Raw genomic sequence first — 23398 nt, 5'->3', positions numbered from 1 at the left:
GTGCACAGCCTTAAAATAAATTGAATTTGTTCGTCGTGCTTGCACATAAAGCTGTGGAGTTGGGTTTAAGGGTGTGGGTTGTGGATTGATGCTTACAGTTGGATGTGGGTGAGCCACAGCAAACACATCCCACTCCTCTTCTTAGACTCAGAATCTTTAAATCTGAATACTCCCAAACAGTAACATCCTCCCATGTGTTTCTTCTGTTCTGTACATTCCTACGTTGAAGAACACTGTCGCATCTCCTCTTCCTTTGTGTGGTGGAGTGTGCCTTCCAGCCAGCCTGGCATTGACTGGCACATGGAGTAAACCGACTCCAGCTGCTTTCTGACCGAGGGGAAGTTGTTTAATTAACCACGCTCTGGTTCCAATGAAAGGGTTGGTTTCGCCCCCAGCTGTTGACCAGTCTGTGGCACCCCGGGGCCCTGATGGCGACTGGCATATCACCCCTGGTCCGGTCCGATCCACATTTCCCAAACAAAGATGGACTCTGCCTGTCATGCCAGGATGTATCACGCCTGAGCCCTCCTTCATAAATTAAACATGAGATCTGGAGGAGTTCTTTTAAAAAAGGAAAAAAACCCAGAGGATGTTTCTCTGCTCAGATTCACCCACGCTGTTTTTCTTTCCCTTTTTTTTTTTTATATGACTCGGACTCACTCAGACATGGAAAAAAGGAAGAATGGGGAGAAGGTATAAACAGGTGCAGAGGTGAATTAGAAAACAGTGCCCTCAAAGACTTTCTCAAGTGTGTGTTTGTGAGTATGTATGTGTGGGCAGTCCATGGTGGCCTGAAAGAGCACTTCAAACAGCCTTCTGATGGTTGTCTGGACCTTTCCATGTGCTTTTGGGGATGCACTCATATGTATGAAATGAACTTAGCTTTTAAGCATTACTCATCCTGTGTGGTCTATAACTCTGGTGCAGGTGGATTAGTGAACATAAAGTTTCACCTTGAAAGTTTGTTTGTTGGTTTTTAATCACTTACAAATTGTCTTCTCTACTATCAGTGTTCACTATTTAATTCAACACTGAATTGAACTGAATTTGACCCTTGAGGGTAGATACATGCAGACACAACACCACCGTTTCACCACCTTAAACATACTATAACCCACCTAATCTTCCACTCTTACCACAGCCGTGAATCACAGGGCCGGTCGCCACCAAAGCCATTAGACGCAGGGTTTGTGTGTGCCTTTGTGTCTAATATACATTTTGGAATTGAGAGAAGATCTGGTTGAATTAAAGACGAAAAATTTACACAAAAATTTTTTTGTCACAAAGCCCGAACAGTGAGATGTGCACCGTCAAACTTCCCTTGACCATAAAGGACTCTCCCGTCAGATTCATGAAACTCACTCTAAAATTTTGCTTGAAATTAGCTTTAACTATGACTTTATTCAGACACACATTCATATTCTATAACTGGTTGGAAAAAAAAAATCACAAATTATAGATTCTGATATTTTCGAATGATATTCCTCGTTATTTCCACCTTTTTCCCCGACTTCTAAGTGTAGAATTTCAACAGTGCTAATTGTTCTGTCAGTGGGTTTCCACTCTGTTCCCACTCTCGTTCTAAATAAATCAGCCTTCACAAGAGAAGTTGAATACCAAAGTGACATTCTGAAAGGTAATGTCACCACCTAGCCATAGTGGAAGTCTCTCTAAATCTACTGAGAACTGGAGCGCCACCGAGAGATCATTCCACCAACATCCGGATGACAGGTCATACCATCGCCGAGCATAATTGTCACCTTTGTAAGTTGTCATGCATCTTGTGTCCTTGATGCCGTGATAATGCACACTGGAAGGGTATCATGTCATCACCTGCACCCCTCAACGAATCATGTGTGAACAGCCAAGACACAAAGCACATCAACACCCAAGAACAAAGCAATGGGTCTTTTTTGTTTTATATGGTTTTAGTTTTTCTTACATCTGCACAACTCCCGCAAGAGCACTGTGATTATGGAAGATCTTCGAACCTTTGCTGGACTGCCTTTTTCCGCACTCTTCTATTGCCTGACTCATGCAGCCTCCAACACTCATCCCCTATCCACCTCCCCATGTCATTTTTTTTTTCCCAGTGAGTCCATGGCAGAGTCCACGGGAGCCCCATTTGCCGTGACATATGGCGAACACGGCAGGCACTGCAAGCGAGTGGCCCTGTCTTGAGCTGTGACTTAGTGTCGTCCCTCAGTGCCTCTGGCAGCACAGGGACAGAGGGATGAAGGGGATGGAGGAAGAGGGAGAGAGGAGGTGCAGAGACAGAGGAAGGGTGGGAGTTAGGGCAGAGGGGGGATTCGTGCCAGAGTTTTCGCCCTGGAGACACACTGGCAGTCCTAAGATTAGAGGGGTAATCAATCTCAGCGTGGCGCTGGCCAATCCCACCGCCCCACGGCCTGGCAACCTGGCCTCCTCAGGTGGGGGCAGGGCTGCGGGGAGCAAAAGAACATTGACAGGAGGGACGGAGAGGAGAGAGAGAGAGATGAGGGGAAAGAATATGCTTTATTAAGAGTCATTTGTCCTTTAACAAGCCTTGGTGCTGGACAGGTGATGAAGCATAGCACCACAAACACATATGATTACTGTCATCATTGTTTACTGGCTTAGCTGCCTCTGTCACCTCACTAGGGAAACCTTGTTTTGGGTGCTCCTAACACAAAATACACACACACATGCCCCAAGCTGTGCAGCACCAGTCTTGGTCATAGTTAGGGCTGAGCTGATCTGATACTCAGCATCTGTATTAGTCCAATACAAGCAAAGAACACCTGATCAGTTTGGAAAGTGAAAATACAATACATATTAAACTACGACACACACTTATCCTCTTATATCCCAAATATAATCTAAATACTTCTATAGGCACACTGTGTGCAAACAACCGTCATGAGAAGTGGCGACACGTCATGTGATAACAGTTGCCACAGCAGCTGCCTGCCATCATCATGTCAGCTATGTTATTTTAAGCTAAAGAATGTCATTTTCTGCTAACGGAGACAAAAAACAAAACAAAACGACAGACTGCAAAGAGTGCAATATGAGTGTTTTAAGGGGCGCAATAAATGTTGGTTAGCTTTAACACCACAGACGACATAAAACAGTTTCAGAAGCATAATGCAAAGAAATATGATGAACTTTTACAAGTAACAAAGGCCAAGAAGAAAGATGTGTCGGAGCAACAAACATAGTTTGAAACAATGAGGTGGAAACTGTAAAAAGTGTGGAATTTATTGTGGTGGATGGCTAATCCACTTTTAATGGTCAGAAATGCAGGTTTTTTTACATGAACACCTCAAGTCTTGCTGCACACGCCAAACCAAATTGCTTGTGTAACACTACAGCAGTGAGTACTGTGACATATGGAGCTCAAACATGAGGCATCCTGTATATCATTACGAAGTCTGAGAGCACACTAGAGTCCAACGAAAAGTGGTACTCCAGGATTAATAGTTTTAATTAAGGTAATACTGTTAAAACTAATTTTGAGAAAGAGTGTAGTTTAATAAAAGGAAGCACCATTATTAGAAAACTAAGTCATGTTTTGAAGGTGTCAGGTGTGCTGATTTACAGATCAGTTACCTATTACTCTCAGAAAAAATACATGTTATCTGATGTATAACAAACACCAGAGTGCAAATTATAGTGTTTAATGTGTGATCAAGAAGAGCGGTGGCCCCTTTTCCTGCCAGTGGTTTTAGCAAAGGTCTATAGAGCATAGCATCAGCTAATGAGTCACAGAAGACTGTGGACTGGTTTGAATTACTCACAGTCACCTTTACTAATTACCATCAATGTCTCCTAAACTAGTGAATGCATGCAAATCAATTAATGTCTTCAATACTGCAGAGATTAACTAGAGAACGAGATGTAATATAATGCAATAAAGAGAAGACTGCTAAAGGTGTAACGGGGAAGAAAAATTAAAATAAAAGAAGAAACACCCTCATGAGGCCTTTTACAGATAAATGAAATAATTAGGCCTAACTCCCCAGTGGCCTTTACCATTTTATTTTATTTCAAGGGAAATAATTAGAGATTTTTTTTTTTCTTTTACAAAGCTTCTGCATTTTTTTTCATCTTTAATCTTTAATCAGTGTGGAACATTTCCCTTTGGGCAATAAGGTGCTTTATTAGAAGATGTAATATTGTGTAGCATCTTGAGGAAGCAAGCATCATGTTTTAACCAATGTAAATGCTTCACCGCTGTAACCTTCTTCATCAAACTAATGTATTTATATCTGTAACAACGCAGGTAGTTGTGAGGTAGGAAAGCTTGTTTTAATTGGACCAACAGGTCTGAATCGAGTCCCATCTGTGGTGTGGTAGGGACTTAATTATAAGCAAACATGGCTACTATCGATACACCACAAAACCGCAGCGAGGAAGAGGGTTAAGAATAATCTTGACGCCCCGCGGGTCATCGCACACTGTAAACAACATGGATTTATCCAAAAACAAGACAGAGAAGAAACAGAACATAACAAGTTGTATGAAATCAATATGAGCCAAAGCAAGAATCAAAGCTGGAATAAGGAAAATCAGGCTAAATTGGACTTTTTGTTGTGCTTGGTCAAAGATAGTGCAGCTAGAGATGAACCTCAGGAGAGAATGGCAATAACAGAGTAATACTTTAGAAGAAATTGAGGGCCCATATCTAGAGAAAGTAAATTCAGGTCCTTATGACCCTACACAGTGGACAAAGGCTTAGGTTTGAGGTACATTCTCTGGCCCCTCTCATGAGCCCATAAAGCCATTTTAAAGTAGAGACAGCCATGACTGCTAAGCCAAGGGATTGAGGGAGAAATTCAATGTCTCAGCGTGTTGTTCGCCTCCAGTTGTGGTCCATAACATCTAAGGCTAGCTGCTTGGCTCATCTGTGATCCAAGCTTCCAGGCACTTGCATTAATTGAGCTCATAATTGAATAGTTGTCTTCATTAGTTCCAGTCCCCTGCTTGCGAGTCTCGGTTACGGATTACTGGGGAAATGTTTGCGCTAACGTCTTCATGGAAAGCTTATAGGTGAACATTCTCATCCTCCTCAGCTCATCATTGTGTCGTTATGTCACTGATGAGGAACGGCTGTCACTCACAGCTGACCAGTGACACAATGTGTGTTCCCGTAGCAACCGTGGCTTTTCAAGACACCAAAGAGACACAAAACAGCCATGAGGAGGCGGCTTGTTGAATGGAAACAATCGACCAAAGTCATTAATATTCTTGTGGAGGTTCAGGCTGCTACACAAAAGCTTTACCTGCAGGAAGGCTCTTCCAGCAAATATCACCTCAACGTTAATCTCATCAACGCATCCAAAAATAATTCACAGGATCTATAATTTATAATCAAGATGTGTGATTTGAATTCAACAACACATTTCATACTCATATAGCTTAGAGAGGCATAAAAAATGATCCAAATATCCAGGAGGCACGGCCAAGTTCTGGCAAGAAAAATTCCAGTTTGATTGAGAGGGAAAAACAGGTACACAAATAAACAGCATGCATAGAGACAGGCCAGACATCAGCACTGTGATGTGCTTGAGGTCGTGCAGCATGGTAGAGAAGATAAAGGGAAATTAAAGGAAAGGTCCCTGACCCTCTCCGATAGCTCTAAATGCCTTGCAATTTTCCACAGGAGACGAAAATCCTCCTCCACAAATGAAGGGCTGCGTCTGACCTCTTCCAAGAGCGCAGGAAGTTTAAGAGAGGTTGACAAAAAAAAAAGCAAGACTCAAAGAGAGGCGAAATGGTAATTTGACTTGCGAACAGACATTTCTAACCCCTTTAAGGTGCATTTTAATAAATCCTCTGCAATTTGCATCTCCTGCGCCCAGCCAATTATTATGGCATGCGTCAGATTGAGGCAACATCTATAGAAAGTCTGACACTGTCAAACGGGCAAACAATATGAAGCCTAAAAAGGTGGCGTCCCAGCAAGCAGGCCCAGCTTTCACGCAAAGACTTAAAGACAGTTGTTCCCCTCATTAGAGCATCATTTTGCAATAATTATCTTTAAGTGCTCTCAAACTTGGAGAGGTGAAACAAACTGTGCAGAGCTCCAAGTAAAATTATGACGGGTAACTAGAAAAAACCAACAAAAGTGGTCGTCAGACATGCGCTGCATTGACTGTCAGAGCAAATCAACTTCGCCCTGGCACTGACTGACATATTAAACAAATTTAATCAAATGAAATTTAGGTGTGATTTGTGGCTGGTGATCAAGCCACACTTTAAATATCTTCCACTGTCTGCCACAGACACCTCACATATGTCTACCTTGGAGCACAGACACCTTTCTCCTCTCACCAAAACGGATTCACCCATTTCCTGGTACCTAACAACTTCACAAATAGGAAGTGACTGCGCCGCCCTGGAACAAACAACGCCCGAAAGCATCAAAAATTGATCTTATATGAATATTCAACAAGGGAGCACAAGAAACTGAATTCCTCATTTTCACCTTCCTTCCTTTCCACCATTGCAGCTTTTTCTCTAACTGCATAATTAATGTGTGAACAGCAAAGTGTGAATTTGTTTGTGTTGCAAAATAAAGAATGATGGGAATTTATAAAAAGACGACAACTCCATTCCTTTGTACTCTTTAGAAGAACATTAGGGTAATCAGAGAAGGAGGTGGATTTGTAATCCATTGTGGCTGAAATTAAAGGATGTATACATATATATTTCTGTCATTTTTCCGTCACTTATTAATCTGTAACATCAGAGAACTACAAACCTGCCTTGTCCTTCTCTGGTATGTGACTGGCTGGTGTTTTATTTTTGAAAATACAAAAGAAAAAAAGCTGTGAATTCTTTCATAAATTCCCACCATACTATATTATGCAAAAATACATTTACATGTATGTGTATGTGTATGTATATATATATATATATATATATATATATATATATATATATATACATGTATATATATTTTCCCAAACAATATTGTTACTTTTACATTACTGTTGAAAACAAAGTTAGAAACTGAATTTTTAGTAAAGCCATGCAATGCAAGCTCAATGCCTAACATTACTTCAATCCCTTGTTTAGTCAGGCTCAGCACGTGTGGTGTGACGTAGGCTCAGCAAGACACACAGCACACACGCACACACACACACACACACACACACACACACACACACACACAAACTGTGTCCACCCACCGACATTATCTCCTCTGCTTGTTAATGGGGACAGCTCACACAAACGCCCTAGCAGAAGTGAAAAATCTCCAGCCCCTTGCTCAGATTTGTTCCCCTGACATCAATCGTTGATCCTGTAATTTTTCCGACCTTTCGGGGGTTTTTGCCCCAATCGTTGATGTGCTTTTAAAATGTATGTTTGCCATTTGCCTCCCAGTATACAATTGGGTATACACATAAAACAGAGGAGAAAAACAACTGGTAGTCAGGGGTTTTGCAAGCTAAAAGGATTTTTTTTTCTCCAAAAGGTACATGGATACCCTGAGGAATAGATTTACTGGCCTAGAATCGACTGTCAAGATTTGATACATTCTGAAGTTTTGTAGAGATTTATCTAGACAAATTAATGCATTTGTGAGTCCTTCCCATATATGTGCATGTGTCTGTGAAAAGGGAGGAGGGAAGTGAGAGCATGAGGGAGTTAGTATGCTGAAGGTAAGTCAGTGGGCCGGCAGGTAAGTAGGAGACAGAGCAGAGTAATCAGGCTGCCCATAGCCCAGTGGCACAGAAATCACACACACAAACACACACATACACACACTCACTCCTCCAATCGTTCATTTTCCTAATGATCCACATAGCAGCAGGAGGCAGGAAGCCATGTTGACTGGTAGACCTCTGCTTTAACCCTCACTCAGAGCAGCATTACTAATGATACTGTCTCAGTCTCACTCGGTACAGTGTGTGCCAGTTTCTGAACTTTTTTTGTGGTATTCAAAGCACAAAGTGCTAAAAGTTTACAGCAAGTAACACACTGAAAATTCCTTTTTGCTCATTTGGTTTTGCTTAAAGTCTTTTCACTTGAAAATTAAACTTAATACTGAAGCTGTTTAACATGCACTCCACCACCAGTTCACACCTGGACCACCATGAGCTCCTAGTATGTCTGTTACCACATACAGCCTATGACCCTCCTCTCACCTCATTTCTGCTGACCACAAATTCTCGGTGAATATTTCTGGGAGGGGTAAAAAAAAAAAGAAAAAAAAAGGGAAAACTTTAACCCACGCATTCCGGCAAATATCAGGACGGCCGCGGAGGCGAGGTGGCCCTGGGTGGCCATTAGGATGCAGTAAGCAGCGTTTCCATGCAGACACCATCTCCACATGGAAAGGTCACCTCCCTCCCTTCGCGGGTAAATACGCAGACGTATACAAATGCTGTTGCGTGCTGAAATGGCTCACCTTAAGAAGGCATTAGGCTCTCTTTCACTGAACTTTACATCCCTCTCGTCCATTATCTTAACTATTGGCATTTCAACCTCTACCAAAGTAGTGAAATGCTTCCAAACGACGCAAAGCCATTACGTCCACATCTTCAAAATCCAAGAGAGATTTTCATTTATCAGAATTTAAACAAAAAATTTGAAATAGTTTAACTGGCAATATGATTTTTTTTTGATTGCCATTTAGTGATTTATGTTTTGTCTTTTTATAAACTAAATTGATGCCACTGTGCCATCCTGTACGTTGTTATTTTTTGGAGTAAATTTCACTACAAGTGCTTGAAAATATCAAATGTTTAATGAGATTTTAAAACTAAGTATACAGTCTACTCAGCTGTCTGTCATTGCCATTATGAAACAGCAGAGCAATAGGGAGTGACGCTGATTGACCAACAGTTCATCCTGTTCGACTTGAGATGTGAGTCAGTGTTGTTCTGTGCGCTTTTATTCCCCTTTGAGTTCTATGCGCTTAAGGTTGACTATAAGGCCCTTAGCACCCAACATGCCTACTAGGCCCTGCAAGCCTCGCTGCTGTCAAGTCACATCTAGCCAGTAGACTAACCCGTAATGTCAGTGCCCCGTGTCCACTACCAACACACCTGAGCTGGGGCACGCCTTCTACTCCAGCCCCGAGCGTAGCCGGGCCTAGAATGGGCAGTGACTGTTGAAGAGGTGCAGGGGGATTAGGTCATACTACAGGAAGCTTTTGTTGTAGAAATGACGGGTTTGGCAGAGGAAGTGGAATATTTAGGACAAGGCTTCTCTTTCTTCTCGTCCAATTCTCATCTATTTCTGTCTGTTTTTACATTTTTTGTCTAAAAATAGAATATTAAATGCCAGTAGGTTAAACATGCTGGGTGAATGAAAAAAGCCTCATTCAGATCTTGACATTAAAGGAAATGTTCATATTTTGTGAAGTCCTTCTTAAAACACATGCACATATGCAGATAAAATGACTGTAACTTTGGAAGACGCCCACTTGATTTAGTTTATAATGCATTTTTACACATGATGCGGACTGTGGATTTTGTTCCCCATCACTTATATTGAAATCGCTGCAGAAAGGGATTCTTTGCGACCAGTATGGGCAGGAGGAACAATTATAATAGCCAATTGCTCTCATTGTACATCTGGACTGTATTGACTGAGCACTGCTTTAAGATTTGGAAAAAATGTCCTTTAATTCACTTCTTCAGTGCTATTTATTCATATTTATTCTACTTATCTTTTTTTTCTAAGCTTCACCATTTTCTTTGTGGATGGGAATGAGGATTTTCTTACCTTTAAATTCTCATTTCTGTGTTTGTCTTCGACTTTCATCCATTGTCTGTCTCCCTTTTCCCCTTTTGTTGCCCGTCTTTCCTTTTTTCCTTTTTGTTATCTCTATCTCGCCATCTCTCCCAGTCCCAGGGGATGGCCTTCTTACCCCTGGCACCAGATCCCAGTGGATGCACGAAAGCTCCGCCAATGCTGCGCTAGCAGCTCTGTGGTTAGCTTCTCGCGCTGTGCCGAGCCTGTTCCCGTGGCACGCTCTCCCAAAGGGAATTCCCACCAGAGACAATGGGCAGCTTACCAGGGTAAACAACAGCCTCCTCCATGCCAGCCTGCCACAAAGGCACAGACAGAGAAAATGGAAGAAGTGTAAATATAGCACAATACTGCATGGTAGCAGAAAAACCAGCCACAATACACAAAGCCAAGTCAGACACAGCCTCTCAGTGCTTTAGACATTTAGAATCAATGGCAACACAATCACACTCAAAATATGTAATTGTGGCTCCAGCTGCCTCTTTGATTTAGTCAAACAATTGCTTTAGTTTGCTGGAAAAATCTATAAGAACTAATTCTCAGTATCACCAGTAGGAAGAAAAAGAGTCTCATCAAGAAAATACAATGAATTATGGTGCAGTTGGAACCCAAGTGCAGTGAAAAAAGTAAGCCTGTCTGATGTCACGATTATGTCAAAGCATTTGTGAGAGGGGCTGATATAAAAGGATGGTTTGGTCTTGAAATTCATATCCACTTACTGCCAGAGCAGGCCTGTATACCTCTCCAAGTAATGGCTGTTTACAAGATAAAAGAAGAGGAAAAATAGCCACTTTTCCCTGCTCAGACATGAAATCCTCTTATGAAATTAGGCTGATAAAAGGGCCTTGTGACGTCGGCCATTTTTCCCCATGTCAAGAAAACCTTGCCTGTGAGCATTATTAATGGCATCCTTGTGGCATGTCATTTTTCTACATCACCAACGCGCTCCTAACAACAACAGCAGAGGGCTGGGCCTGCTAGGCGCTTTGTCAGAACAACAGTGAAGTTACCATGCAGCCCTGTCAAGCTCCCCGAAGCAGGTACGACCTGGGAAGAGCCACAAAACACACTTTGCCGTGTGCATAAAAGCCAAGGGTTAATTTTTGTAGGTTCCTGGTTGCCTTCAGAGGGGGTAGAGTGGAAAAATGAAGCGGGGTTGAAACAAATAGCAGCGTCGGGAGAGACGTGTGGCCTTCGCTTAAACAGAGCCATAAATCAGCGGACTGACATGGAGAGAGCGAGGGAGAGAGAGGGAGAGAGGGAGAGAGAGCAAAACCATAAGTAAGACAACAACAGCATAACATTACCAATGTTTAGCCCCACCAACCTACAGGATTAACTCTTCCTATACTTCTTTTATACTGTTTATTTCTGTTTACTTTCTTCTTTTTTTTCTAGCTAATACAGCGACCATGTCTCACTATCTTTTCTTCTCAGGTGGGGTCATATGCGAGTGTAACCACTCATTCACGTGGCCATGTTGACCCCTAGCCTTTACCTTTATTTATTCAAACACATACCTCCAGCATTGTGTTTGAGATGCACAGGGGACATACTTTACAGAACAAAAGCTGCTCATGGTTAAACCATAGAACACACCTCACGTACATGTTTTTTGAGATTTCTTAAAAAACCCATGCAAAAGAATTAATGTGTGCTTAAACTTAAATGAGTTTCTTTCTACAGATGTCTGTATACACAAGTGAGTGTGCACGTTCATATAGAACGTGTGCCTCCACCTGACTGTGCATACAGCATCTACCAAAACATAGACGCAGATTAACAAGCCTCTTTGGAGCTGCAAAGCGGAAGGGGGTGAACATGCATGTGGATTACATGTAGCGAGCATCATCTTGCAGTGATGCTTTTAATGAAGTCCAGTGTGTTTAAACCTGCATGTGTGAAAAGGCCCACACCGCGTTAGGCTCTAGCATGCCAGGCCATAAGGCTTGCCAAATCACTAATACATTCTGGGTCGGTCCGTAACCCCAGGTAGGGGCAGAATCTAGGAGATATCTTATGCACGGCAGTGCGTGTTCCAGCTGCGACCCACCCTGTGTCACTCATTTTGTCCTGACTTGTGAGGGATTACCGCAGTGTGGGCTTGTGCTGAGGTGGCAGAATAGAAAGGGATAAAAACGAGGAGAGGAAGCTATACCAGGCTGAACATGTCTGTGTTTTACATATAGGCCGAATCTCCAGGAAACCTGTAGCATTTAGATCTGATCCTGCTGCGGGAGATGTTAATGTATGTCATGTATCGCTACAAAAGTGTGTAAGAAAGAAAAGAATGGAAAGATGGGAATGTGGGTTTTATAGAGGTAACATGGTAGAACTGGTTTAGGTAAAGCTGGATAAATAAAATAGGATAGTCACAGGCATTCCAACCGCATGCTTTGAAAGTGAACCTAATAGTGCGTTTTCAACAACAGAGTAACAGGAAAAAGGAGATTTAGTGTGTTTGTGTGATATAGCAAAGCATCCAATTGCCTCCTGGATTTTCACAGTTTAGGCGCAAAGTATGTGCAAATTATTTCATTCACCTGACACCAAAGAACAGCGGTCGCCTGGCACTTTCAGAGAAAATTAAATTAAGCGCCCAGAAAATTTTAGAGGAAAACTTGGAGGATATAGAATGGATTTATGGCTTTAAATCTGATGGAGCTTGATACTAATGCGGTATAAATCCTCAGCTTTCATTATAGTATTATATGAAATGCATTGGAATGGAGCGATGGATCCTATTTGACATTCCGTTACCAGAGCAGTTGTGCACAGCTTCACACTTAAGCCCTTTAAAGCTAATACATAAATGTAACATTACATATAGCTGCACCGCTCAACAGCAGTTTTTTTTTCTGACTGAATCAGCAAACACATGAGCTGATTCTCCCAAATGGTTTAATTACTCAAACAGATTGAGGAGCGTAATGATGTTTTGCCTCTCCAATGGCAACAATGCTGCTAATCGGCTCAGCTATTATTCTGACAATGAAAATGAATCATAAGATGCTTGTTCCTTTTTTACAATATGTTAATGTTGCACACTGTAATCGACTGGGCTCATGGAACGATTTAGAGGAAAGCACTGCGCAGTGAATGTGTTCACAGAATTTCCATATGTGACATTGAGATCAAAGAAAGGATGCCACAATTTGTCTTTCTCTTATAATTTGAGGAACTTCCATGTTTGGAGGGTGAGCTGAAGTGAGGATTCTCTTTTTCCCCCCTTACTTGTAACAGACTCATCCACACACATAGACACTAATTTACATAGTCCAAATTATGAAAACTAAAAAATGGAAATATTGATTACAGGACTCCCTGAAGAAAAAAAATACTTTTTGGCTGGATTTCAACAGTGAAATGAGAAGTCACTCAAAGACAAACACAAACAGGCTTTCCAAATGTATTTGGAGAATAAGGGAATTTCAATTTGTCTTTTTTCCAGCGCAGATTATCATCGATGCATCTGACTCCTACTCAGTCCACAGCGGGCCACTGAGGAAGACTGGGCCCTCACTAGTCTGCCTGTACTGCAGGTGGTGGGTGCTAGATGGGGTCTATTTTGTCCTGTGTCATTTGATGTGGGGGGACGGCGCAGATGCATTGTGCCCTATGGCGTGGCTGTGGCGGCAGCACGTATGGGCTCCATTGTGCTGCGATTATGTAGGACGAGCACGCCGCCTGCTAATCCGCCTGTGGGAGGGTGCATGCCTGTGAATTATTGCACTTTCGTAGAGAAAAAAGAGAAGAAGGAAGAGAGAGAGGGAGATGAGGAGCACAGGAAGACGAAGGAGAAGAAGAGGAGGAGGAGGAGGAGCGAGAGACACAGAGAGAGAGAAGCCCCCTTGGCTGTGATTATGAAATGGTCTGTCACAGATTAAGGCTACAGGGATGCAGGCAGAGATGAGCCAGAGCCTCCCACAGACACACTGGCTAGTCAGGCTGCTTCATTGAGCTTACCTGAGGTTATACACGCCTCGCATCCATCGATGGATGTACAGCGCACACACACACACACACACACATACTGTGAGGAAAAAGAGGGAGGAGGGGAAGGCAAGAGAAAATGAGAGGGAGGGAGAGATTGAGAACGAGGAGAAAGCGTGAAAACAAACATGCTCCAAATAGGCTTGCAATTGAGAGAGAAGGGAAGAAAGAGGAAGAGAGGGAGAAAGAACTGTGCCCAAGGAAAAACACAAGAAAATAAAAGGGAAAAGGGAGAGAGGGAGCTTGAGAAGGCTGGCAGTCACAAAAGGCAGTGACTAAAATAAGACCTGTGTGGCTATTGTCTGTTACCAGGAGGGCTTTGGTGATAAAAAGCCCACGCTATTTGTCTTTCTTTTGCCTTGCCCTCCTCGAGAGCATAGATACCTGGAGATGTTTTTCCAACCAGAGATAGAGGAGCGAGTATGTCAGGAGAGAACTGAGTGCACTATGTGTTCACAAAGTGGAGAATTGGGTGTCTTCTGCAGGTTTGTATAATTATACTGGGAGTCTTTATCCTAAGTATCTATTATTTTCACGGCTGGCAGATTCAGAGGTGTGCAGCTTTGTGAAAAGGGTCAGAAATACTCAACTCTTTACTGATTGATTGACAACTACAGGCTGCACAGTTCTGTCCAATCACACGCTCCACTGTCAGGTTGATTCTTCCTCCGGCTTCAAGTGGGAAAGAAAAGCCGTTGCCAGAGTTTGTTACAGCAGAAACATCCGCATTTGATTGGCAGGCCGGCCTTCTTTCAGGACAGAAAGAGCCAATCAGTTTAATTAGCCCAATGGTATTTCCAGGTTTTGTATCTACAAGGCTGGGATTTGTGAGTAAGGATTTAAGTTTCAGGCTTTTGTTTAAGGATTCACTAGGGCTTGCAAGTCTCTTTCACTGTAAGTCGGACAGGAAGTAGATGTGCATCAGACAAGCAATGGTAAGAGTTTTATACAGGTGTAGACAGGTGTTATTTTCCTCCACATGTGTTGGGAAGAGGCTAAAAATTAGTCATATGGTTGTCTACAAGAAAATTTATCTCTGTTGGCCTGACACTGAAGACGTCAGTATAGTTCAAACAGACTGCTTGTCAGATCACATCTGAAACTACTTTCCCCCCTCATATTTCTGATGTCATGAATTGGGGTCTGTATCCAGCAATTTTTACAACTTTCCACAACCGACAATCTGACAAGTATGGACACTTCACACAGCAATTAGCCCGGGGTGTGGAGTTGAAAAAGTAAGCAGGATCTGAACTTCTTTCTCAAGCTCTTCTTCATGCTTAAACATAATTATTTGTCACTTTCTATGTGTACAATCAAGTGCAACACCATGAATGTAGTTATTAGGAGAGACTGTCCAAAAGCGCATGTCATTATCTCCATTTGTACGATTATCATATCTCGCACCTTTGAACCACCAATGAACTACTCTGGCTTTTAGATGTGTTCAAACAAAACTTCATACAAACAAGCTCGTTTCAAGCAAATCATGGCTTTAACCTGGTTAAGAATTTGTTCCCACTTGGGCTACCAATGCCAACATGAAATGCATACACATGAAAAAGTGCTTTGGATTTACCACCAAATGGCACAAGCTATATCCTCTCAATGAGACAGGCTGGATAATTGTAAATCTACTTTTCTTCAATTTTGTAAAACGACCAAAACATAAGTAGATACTGTATGTTATCACCATGTTTCCTTGGAAAGTAAATAGCCACTTTTTACATTTCTATAATAACATGCTCTGTTTGTCTCCTCAAGCAAATTTAATTAATTTGCATATTCAGTGTATTCATCCGTCCTCCCATAAGCCTGCTGACTGGATTTGCAGAGGAACTTAAGGACACAGGACAGCACTTTAAACAGCATATTAAACATCTGACCCTATTGTGCCCATACTGTGACATACTACTCCTTACTCATCAGACCATATTAAATGAGGGACAACCCTTTGAAAGTGGTGAGTTATTACAACATCTCGGCCTGACATGCCTGTGACAACCCAAGCTGATGTCAGATAATTGCCCTCGTGCTTGCCATTTAATGAACATAATTACCACGTTCTTCAGTGTTCACCCCGTGATTAATTGTTACAACATTTCTTTGTTGGGTTCCGACAAATTACTCGTACCACCGTTGCCATTTTCACATCAGGCAATCATAAAATACGCAAGCAGGTGCTCATAAAGACAGCCTAGAGCCACTTGAGAGCCATGTTGGGATTATTGAAGGAGGCAGAGGAAGTTAAGGACTCACCAATCAGTCAATTATAATCATTGGGGAAAGGTTTTTGAAGCTGCCATTTCTCTAGGAAGGGGATCTTATGAGCGCTGTATCTGGGAGAAGGCAGTACATGTCAGTTAGCTGTACACACACATGCACAAACACTCAGAAATGCAGTGCCTTATTCAGAGGCACACACAAATAATATCAAAGGATCTAAATAACTACAAATGCTTCAGCAATCATTGGTGCGCACATATAATCTCTTTGAGCTCCATGACACCTGTCAACTCAAACCAAAACATGTCCATACAAGTCAAACGGAAGAAGTTCTCATCCAATTCTTGGGCTCGTGTTTGGGGGCAATTAGCTTGGGCATATTTCACAGACGACCTAATTGAGAAGCTGTCACCCAGTTAAGCAAGGCTTGTCTTAAGAGCATTTGCTTAATAAGCCATGGCCTAATGCAATAAGGTGCCTATTCCCAATCAGCCATGACAAAGTCTAATTTATGCCAGGCCAAATGAGCAACGGGAGAGGGAGTGTAGGGGCAGACTAATGATCATGACCATTGGAAAGTGTGAAGAAAAAAAAATACAGACTCTGTTTGGAGCGATGAGAACCATCCCACCCAAAACACAGTTCTTTGCCCCGTTTGAGGAGGAAGATGAAGAATATGCTCAGCGGACTTAAGCGAGGGGGCCCAAGGGGGCTTAGTACCCTCAGTTGTATTTTTTGCCCCCTCTGTTTAAGCTTTATGTATCTATAGAAAAATAGCAAAAACAACAAAATTATAGGCCATGGTACATGTTACTATATTAGCTGTTGTTTCAGAACCATGGACAGCGCTGTTTGTTGTGTGTAGGGGGTGTCTGTCTGTCTGTCCGTCCGTCTGACAGACAGACAGTTAGATGTTCCGTGTCTTAGCCTGCTTGCTTTTCATGGTTGTAACTAGAACTTTTGGCCCTAATTCCATTTTCCCCCCATTGTAGCAAACCACAGACAGAAAGGAAACGACAAGGACGTGAAGGGACAGTCAGAGAGAGATGGAGAGACAGAGAGAGACAGAGACAGAGAGAGAGAGAGAGAGAGAAAGAGAGAGAGAGCTGCAAGCCACACACAGCTGTTTCAACATGCCTACCCTTGCTGATTTTGACAGAGAATCTTTCATAAATTCAAAAAATATTTAGCGCTCTGCTAGTGCCACATTCTTATGTAAGTGCTCTGATTAATAAATGTATTCTTTGATTTTGAAACAGTAGCCATATGTTGTTGTTATTCAGCCTTTCTGAGGCTATTGCATGGTTAAATCAATGAATTTTATTTTATGAAAAAAAATTGCCATCTCGCAATTTTTAACAGCCCCCTCAGTCACTTCAATCTGGCGCTGGGCCTGATGCTCAGTAGAGCCTCATGTCCAGAGGAACGTGCTTCTTTTCTTTGCTTCGCACCTCCATGCGCATATATTCATGTATGTATACGCACAAACACAGTTTCATGTTCGGACACACACAGACACATGTATACAGTACGCACAACCCACAGCGCTTCTGTGTGATTGATTCAGCGAAGCATCAGATCGCTCACTGTGACAAATAGCTGGCTGACAGCCGAACACAAAAAAGCCCACACCCTAACACCTAACCTGTGAGGGGGACTGGGGGCAAGGGAGGGGGCTGACCTAGCAGCAGGCCTCCACAGCTGTCTCCATCATACCTCCTTTTCTCTTTCTCTAGCCTCTTTCTCCCTTTGTCCGATTCACTTTTTCTTCATTACTCCCTCCTTCTGTCTTTTTTTTTTCTTTTCAGCTTGCCTTTCTTACTTTCTGCCTTTTCTTTCCCTTCCTACTTCTGTATCCTCGTCAGTATCTCTGTAAGGTATTCTGTCCCTCCCTCTATCTCTCTCTCCCTCTCCTTCTCGGGGAGTGATAGATTCCCCCTCAGTTCATTTATCCTGGAAGCGGAGGAGACGGCAGTGTGATGTGATCCATCTCGCCGGCGATGGAGGGAGCGCTGCGTCCCTGATCACAGGCCCTATCAATCTCACTCATAGGGGCCGGATCAGCGCTGCTGTCAGACAGCAGACACACATGGCCTGTTTGCCTGCCTAGGACTTCCTACTGTACCTAGTGCACTAGCACTCACTGGGGATCTGGCTGTAGCTGAGATAGGGAGACCCACAGAGGGGATGTTGCTGTTTCTGGACTCCAGGCATGGAGATACTGTAGCCCTACACACCTAGAGACTGCTGGCAGGACTCTAACAGAGGTGAAATGAGATCAAAGCAGATTTTATCCACTTGATTTACATGGGAGAGATACTGTTTGGAAAGTTCAAATACCATTTCTCTTTTTAAGTGGATTGTAGTGGATTTTATGACTGAACTGAAGAGTCACTCTCTACTTTTAGTTCAGACAAAATGAGACAAAATCATTATTAAATTAAATGATTAGTTGATCAACTAATCTGCAATTGGCTTTTTTTCTGTTTTAGATCAATGTGATTTAAATATTGTTGCATTTTGAACACTCAATTTGACGTTATCACCTTGAGCTCTTGGAGATTGTGAAGGACACATTCCCTTTTTTGACATTTTATGGAATGAATGATGCAAAAGAAAGTTTGATTTCCCCCATACTGTCAGTACTGGGTTTATTGCAACATTTTGTCCATAGACCTTCGGGCTGCAACAACCAATCAAAAATGAGTCAGATTACAAACACTTGAGAGAATTACACCATCAACTATGAATTTAAAAGAATCTCTAAAAAGAGTTATCTTAAGCTCTAAAGAAAAGAAAAAAAATGTAAAATAAATAATTCTTATCAAGAAAAAAAGTTCAGATAGGAGAGGAACCAGGAAAGATCGGACAACAACCAATCCAAGTCACATATCCAACGTGGAAATAATCTTTGTAAACCTGAAGAAAAACAAATCATAAAGAATTTATAGAATAAATTAAACTTTTAAACATTTATTAACCAAAAAAAAAACAAAACAATAAATCCATTAATTGAATAATTAATGGTTAAACAATGGTTTGAACCACTCAAACCATTCACCCACCATGCAAGCAATATCAAGAGCCCTACACATATTTAATGGGTTTTCAACAATGAAATTAATATTATGGTACTATTTTCATACCATTAACTCAAATATTGGCAGTATGAAGATTACTATTTGAGCAGTCACGTTTCATGCCATGTCTGACCATATTTCCCAACACACATGCCATATGCTGTATCAAAACACATCAAACTCTCCTTGACACTCAAGTACACAAAATCACCCTCGCCCATGACATAAAACCACCCTTTACACACACTCCCCTTTACACACTCTGACACCCCTCAAAAAACACTTCCCTGCTGACGTGTAACACTCTCATGCACTCATCCACAGACACTTCATAACCTGACATGCATCACCCTGACACGCACACACATGCACACATCCACACACATCAAAAGCAGTGGGCTGTAAAGTGCTGTCCCTATCCACCCCAGACAGCGTCGACCAATCAAATTAGGCCTGATCAAAACATGCCATTCAAAGCCAGGGCTGGGGCAGGAGGGGGTTGTGAGGGTGGTGGGGGGGAGCATTCAGGGGAGCACAGCCAACGCTCTGACCTTGGGAGCAATTAGCATGACCAGAGAGAGAGAGAGACAGAGACAGAGACTGGAAGAGAGAGAGTAGGAGGGGGGGGGTTGAGCGGAATAAAGAAGGAGGTAATGCAAAAGCACCCCCACCTCACTGGATCTGCAAATAAGGGATGGAGCCCTCTGAGGGCCCACTCAGCACAAGGCCCTGGTCTTACCAACCTCCACCTCCTCCTCCTCCTCCTCCTCCTCCTCCTTCGCAGCCTCTTCACCCGAGCCCCTTTAACTCCCCCGCCACCTCCCAGAGTTCCCTGATGCGAGCCCTGGGCCCGGGTCTCCCCCTGAGGAAGCCGAGGCCTCATCCCTGTGTCTTCTTCAGACTTGCTCTCATTAGATCCTGCGTGTCATATTTGATTTTGTAGGTCATTAGGTGGCATAGAATTGCTATGTGTTTGAGGTAAAATAATAGTGTGGTGGATTTTTTTTTTTTTTACATATTGCAGAGTTCTTTTGCTAATTTAAAATACAGGATGAATTAACCATCGTAAGATCAACAATGACATTGAGCTCCTTGGACAGACAAGTACACACACATACCTCCTCTACATACATATTCATTAATTATCCAGCAATTTATCAAAACAACAGTGAATCAGTATCTTCAATCGTAGTATCGATATCTACTTCCATCTTTGATGATAAAACATTGTCTATCAATGTCATCAAAGTACAGTGATCTCCCTTTAGGTGCTCACTTTACAAAACCTGTTTCCGTTGAAAGGCTGCAGCGTTAACATTCGCCAGCTGTGTTTACACAACCATATATTCCTCCAGCGTAGGAACAGCGCTCGTGACACCCCACCCCAATCCCTCCAACTCCCCCTCCCCGATCTACCTGGGAATCTAATTTCAATTGACTGCCAGACAGAGGAGGTTTGAGGTTAGAACCATACAGTAAAACGGCTGGGCAGGGCCGCCTAAGAGAGGTGCGCAGGTTCAAATTGTTTTCTATAAGTCACCTCTACGGGGGATTTGTGTTTATCCCTGGCCATTGATTTGTTGCTGGGGTTCATTGTGTAAGATAGGGAGAGAAGGGGAAGGAAGGTAGACCAAAGAGGGGAATCCAAGAGAGGCCAAGAGAGGGTCTTCGTCCTTCTCGTGGATCTCCTGAGAGAGGTTGTGTGAGAGAGGGAGAGGGATACTGATGGAAAGATGGAAAACGTGTTAATTATTTTATGTACCATATATTTAAGACAATGTACGTGGTAGGTTTGAGCATATGTCGTACTGAAATTATTAGTTGCCTTGTTAAGATTGTTTGAAAAGTTTAATTGTTTAAGTCAACAGCAGCATCTTAAATATGAGGATTTGCTTTGTTTTATGTATCGAAAATGTATTATCTGTGGGTTTTGGACTCTTGGTCAACCAAAACTCTCACTTTTGGTCCTCAGAACATGTGATGGGCATTTTTTTCACTTTTTATTCAAAAAATTTCTTTAGACAAAATGATGAATCAATGCTGTAAAAAAAACCTCAACATATCTTCTGATTATAGACGCATTAGTTGCAACCCTAAACGGGTATACATATATATTTTGTGTACTTATGATTGAGTTGATATGCATTTGTTTCCCTTGGCTACAAAAAAAACTTGCCTTAAAGAACAATAAGGTTAAAAAGTTGAGTTGAGTTTCAATTTAAGAGGTTAGTGGACTAGAGTCTGTCCTGTGTCTTTCAGTAACATAACACACTACCTCACAGTCAGCCAGGCTTCTCTACCATATCATGTGTTACTACATAGTCATTTTATATGTAGCTTTTTCTGTGCCTTTTCTCACTTTCACCTGGCAAATTCCCAAGCAGGTTATAATATTCATGCACATACACACTAACAAACATCATGCTTTCATTATGTTATGCTAAATACTTTGGCATCAATCTGACTTTGTGGTATTATTTTCTTCTTTTCTTTTTGTCTATTCTAGTTTTGTCTTTCTGTTACAATAGGATATTCCTAAAGGGGGGGATTTCCGTTTCACTGTATTGTTCTACCAAGCTCTTGTCATTCTGCGTCTGTTGTTCTCGACTCATAATGCTGCTGTGATGCTCGCCCCATGACTCGCCTGTTTCAGTTTCACTTAGTGGCTTAATTACCACTGAGCGTCTTCAATGCAAATGACGAGAGACAAATGGAAAACAAATACAATCAACACACTGTCTTATTAACCAGGTTGTCTCCATGTGTGTTCTGTACACTACAGTGTGCTGATGGAGAGACTGTGAAGTGAATGTAAATACAGGTTTGCATATGCACACAATACAACATTGGTTTATAATTGGTAAAAGGTAAAGGGATATAGGAAGCATGACGCAAAGCACTATTAGGCTCATCACTTAGTTTGAACAAAGTAAAAAGAAGAGCAGCCAAATGCAAAATAGAGGGGGCTGCAGTCTACCACTGCATCACTGGATTGGTTTTTATGTTAAAAATGGAATTCAAACTTTAGAGTCGAGAAAAAGATGAAGGTAAAAAAAATTATCATTATAACCTTTATTTCAGCTCGGAAACACATTGAGGTAGAGACCTCATTTACAATGTAGCCGAGAGGGCTGGTGGTAAAAATATATACATACACAAGAAAGAAACCAGATGATTACTTTTAACTGCGACTGACAATTAGTTTAATTATTGATTTATCTTCCAACTATTTTCTCCATTAATTGATTAATCATTTGGTCAACGAAGAGTCAGAAAATAGTAAAAACTGCACATCAAAATTTCCTAAAGTCTAAGCTGACATATAATTGCTTGTTTTGTCTAGGCAACAATCCACAGCCTAAAGATATTAAGCTTATTATCAAAGGAGTTAAAAAAAAATCAAATATGTACTATTAAGAAACAAAGTTATTTGGCACATATGCTAAAAAACTATTCATCAAAATAGTTGTTGATTATTCTTTTGCTGATTGACTACACAATAAATTGACTTTAATTTCAGCTTTAACATCAGGTACATTTAATTCCACATATTGCACATAAGTGCATACCAATATCTTAATTTTTTAATTCATAAAATAGAGCATAAAGTCTTTCCCAAGCGGGAACTGTAGCGTCATCACAAATTAAGTTTAAATATTGACTATATAGCAGCATTCGTACTTCAAACCCCAACTGGTGAGAAGTTACAGTGGTGAACTATTTATGGATGTGTTTTGGTATATGCTTGATCACTCATGCATGTTGTGGATTTCATCAAGGAGTGTGTATTCATTTGTGTTTGTTTAGTTTGGGGAGCTAGCCTCAGCTTGACAGTCATCTTGAGGGGCCTGCTTGCTATACCCATAAACAAGATGGGTCCAAATTAGCCGCTCAGAAAGCCTGTGGCCTTGAGTGGTGCTGTCCTACCCCCCAGCTACATTATTGAGCAATGCTAATGATGCAGGCTCTACTCATTTACTCTCTCTTCAACACCATTTCACTGGCTCTCGTATCAGATTTAGTCAAGCTGACTTTGCAGCAAGCGTTATCATTTTAGATTTCAACCCCTCCTTCTCCAAAAAAAAAAAAAAAAAAAAAAAAAACACATACCCAGTGGGAGTGGGACTCTTCACTCTGACTCTTGCTGACTGACTCTCTCTCTCAAGGTTTTGGTAAGCACTGCTGCTCCTCCAGGTTTTAATAAGCAGTGGAGCAGAGGGTTTCTGTGTGTGTGTGTGGTTTGTGTACATGCGTGGCTGTTTGTATGTGAGCGAGTTTGAACGGTGAGCCGGTAACGAGACATACACCCCCTCTACCACCACCACCACCACCACCACCACCACCAACGAACG

General features: G+C 41.9%; 1 long non-coding RNA gene across 4 annotated transcripts in view; it reads right to left on the bottom strand.

Annotated features, from left to right (window-relative positions):
• The window catches only part of LOC137191085 (uncharacterized), a 109914-nt gene that overhangs the window by 40426 nt on the left and 46090 nt on the right, over positions 1-23398 (bottom strand). For 3 of the 4 annotated variants that reach the window (XR_010930350.1, XR_010930349.1, XR_010930351.1), the window contains one exon: positions 9721-10043. The exons of the other annotated variant lie outside the window; for it this stretch is intronic. This is a non-coding gene — a long non-coding RNA (uncharacterized lncRNA). The remainder of the gene's footprint in view (positions 1-9720; positions 10044-23398) is intronic. 4 annotated transcript variants of the gene reach the window in all.

This window comes from Thunnus thynnus, chromosome 10 (genome assembly GCF_963924715.1).
Source record: "Thunnus thynnus chromosome 10, fThuThy2.1, whole genome shotgun sequence".
NCBI classification, from domain to species: Eukaryota; Metazoa; Chordata; class Actinopteri; order Scombriformes; family Scombridae; genus Thunnus; species Thunnus thynnus.
Note: the sequence above shows the minus strand (reverse complement) of the source record. Positions and strands in the feature narration are given on the sequence as shown.